Source organism: Cupressus sempervirens, chromosome 1, assembly GCF_028749045.1.
Source record: "Cupressus sempervirens isolate cs-2001-9-10 chromosome 1, ASM2874904v1, whole genome shotgun sequence".
Lineage (NCBI taxonomy): Eukaryota > Viridiplantae > Streptophyta > Pinopsida > Cupressales > Cupressaceae > Cupressus > Cupressus sempervirens.
The window spans coordinates 354,417,922-354,421,238 of record NC_143118.1 but is presented as its reverse complement, the minus strand read 5'-3'; the positions used below and the strand labels follow the sequence as shown (position 1 = coordinate 354,421,238).

The 3,317-nt window shown below is 36.9% G+C and overlaps 1 pseudogene; it reads right to left on the bottom strand.

Moving 5' to 3' along the window:
- Positions 1-1,425: 1,425 nt before the first annotated feature.
- On the bottom strand, positions 1,426-2,583 carry LOC149577699 (putative receptor-like protein kinase At1g11050 pseudogene; annotated as a pseudogene).
- Positions 2,584-3,317: the final 734 nt, after the last annotated feature.

Sequence of the window (3,317 nt, the reverse complement as noted above, 5' to 3'; positions counted from 1 at the left end):
TCTATACAAAATTATATTGACTTGCATATTTACTTATATAAAACAAAATTTCCTACCATAACCCCCTCACACCTCCTATAAGTGTATCTTCAATATTTCTATACAAAATTATAATGACTTGCATATTTACTTATAGAAAACAAAATTTCCTACCCTAACCCCCCTCACACCTCCTTTCCTCCTTTGGCTGCAAGTGTTAATAAATAATAACTATATCATGTCTATTGTGATATTGCTATCAGTATTTAACTATATAGTTGTTCGAGTCAAACTCATTGACTCATATTTCATCTCTTTCCTATCATAACCCTCACACCTCCTTCAGCTGCGAGTGCTAAAATATAATAACTATATCATGGCTACAAGTGCTAATAAATAATAACTACATCATATCTATCTTGATATTGCTATCAGCACTAATAAATAATAACAATATCATATCTATCCTAATATTGCCATCAGGATTTAACTGCATATCCTGATCAGAATTTAACTGTATAATCCTAGTTGTTTGAGTCAAACTCATTAACTCATGTTTCATATCTCCAAATTATATATCATGTCGAGTACAAGTGTTCGTAAATAATAACAATATCAAATATTTGGCTCAAAAAATTTCATCAGTAAGTCAACTTTGAAGAATATTTCACATGTAAGTTCAACTATGATGTTAGCTATGATGTACACATTGTTTGGTATATCAAGAAATATTCTTCGCAACGAGGAACCTTAAATTATTTGGATTTCCCGCCCTTATTGAGAATAGAATAGGAATGGAATGTGTAAGCCAGACCATTTTCTTTGGTGATTTAAAATATAGAAGTTTCCACAATCATCGGCGCTAATCTGGTTGTGGACCAGCGAGAATCTTTGTTGGTATTTTGGCTTTTCTCCACTGATTTTAAAATATATTTATATAAAGAAAAAGTACATAAGAAATTCCCATTCACGTGACACTATCCAAATGAAAAATAAATAATTACGCTGAAGGCATACTATTCCGAAGAAAACAACTTCGCATTATTGATCGATGGGTGACATTATATTAAACGTCTTGCAAGATGATTGAATTAACTTCCTTCGTCGATCCTTCCATTATAAATGTTTTTATTTAAAAATATTGTGCCTCCTAAATCATTAAAATTTGAACATCTGGTATCTTATTGCAAATGTAAGCCAAAAGAAGATATCGTATATGAAAGAATGATATTTATACACAGTTTTCTTGAGACGTTATGTTAAATATTTTCCCACAACAGGGGAACGCATTACATGAAACGCAGCCACGGCCTCCACCTACTTTGTCCTGACGGACTAGTTGAAAGAAGGGTTTAAAAATCTGACAAAATCTGTCCCGTCGGCCTCCGCTCTATGAATTACTACAGGTTGAGGTTGGGGTTTTTCTGGCATTGCGGGAACTGCAGTCTATCCCTCCAACATCTTCAATGCTTCTGCCATACTCGGCCTTAATGCCACATTCACATGAGAACACAAAATTCCCACCATTACAAATCTCTCCATTGTTTTCATCTCTTCCCTCTCGCGCATTCTCCAATCTATCACTAAATCGATTTTATTCAAGACCTCGAGAAGCTTCCATACCCAATCGGTAAGATGGCATTGACAAGTTATATCCACGGCCCTTCTGCCGCTCATGATTTCCAGCAACACGACCCCAAAGCTGTAGACATCGCAGCGATCTGTGAACAGTCCAGTCAGACAATACTCTGGCGCCAAATACCCATGCGTGCCAGCTACTTTTGACCCCAAATGAGATTGCCCTTCCCTTATTGCAAGCCCAAAATCTGCAATGCAGGGATTCATGTCGTCATCCAGCAGAATATTGTCGGCCTTGATGTCTCTGTGATATATCGCTGGCCGAATTCCGTAATGCAGATAACACAACCCCTTTGCGATGCCGATTATTATCTTCTTCCTCTGCTCCCACGACAGTGCTCTCCCATTTCTAATTTTCCCTCCAAAAATGTGTTGATTCAGGCTGCCATTAGCGAGATAGTCGCAAACGAGAAACCGCTCATGGCAGCCCTGTTTGCCATCACCGGCAACGCCGAAACCACGGAGAGCCAACAAATTCCGGTGGTGAAAGCTGCTCATCATCTCCACCTCGTTCCAGAAATCGTTGAGAGAGCACTTCTTCATTCTCTTCACGACGATCATCTGTCCGTCGGAAAGTTTGCCCTTGTACACAATTCCAAAGCTCCCCTGTCCGATTAAATTCGTGCAACTGAAATTGTTCATTGCCTCCTCCAATTGCCGGGCGTTGAATCGCACTGGGCCAAGGTTTTCATGGAAAGAGTAATCCATTTTCTTCACAGCAATCATCTCATGAGCTTCGGCAAGTCTTCCGTTACACACTATTCCATCGAAATTGCCCTGGTCGATTATAATGGCGCAACTAAAATTCTTGGTTGCGTCCTTGATTGGCAGTATATTGAACCGCACTACGCCCATGTGAACTCTCGCAAAATGCCTAATTTTGGCCCTTGCACAGCACCAGTAACTGATTCCCATGCTGCAGAACAAGATCATAGCCATGGCTGCCATCACCAGGAAGACCTCCATTTTCACCAATATTTTTCACAGAGAATGTCGTTACTGGATTACAGAAGAAATCAATATCCAGTTTGCTACAACTCTCTGTCGACGAGTGAATAATGGGCTAAATTTATAAGGAGGGGCCAAATTACAGAAAAAAATGTTACCAAATACATAATCAGCTAAATTATAGAGAAGGGCTAAATTGTAGATTTTTGTTGCCAAATCCATAATCAGCTAAGTCATCGAGACTCGATCTTACAGAGCTGAAGGAATCTTTAGATTTGAAATGCGCGATCCGACTCTGCAGATCTACGGTTCACAGTGTCTTAAAAGTGTGCAAAAATAATATAAAACTTTTCTGCCGTTGGATTTCGGTATCTCCATTTCGAATATCTCGGCAGCTTTTCATTGTATAGTTGGATGTTTCCATTTCTCATTTTATTTTTTCCTGAAACGTCCAAAGCTGCTAAATGAAATGATTTGTTTCTATCAAATCACAGATGAAGAACAAGAGATGCAATGCAACTTATATGTGTAATCTAATTTTATTAATTATATTTTATTTTATTTTTATTTTTCTAAACAAATCAGTGTATAATTTGAATTGTAGCAATAATTCTTTCTAGATTTTTTAATAAAAAGAAATTGGATTTTGTAAATTAGCAAATTACATTATTATTATTATAATTATTTAAAAGTTTTAATGTTAGAAGTTTTTTCACTATATAAAATTATATATTACAAATTTAAATTAATTT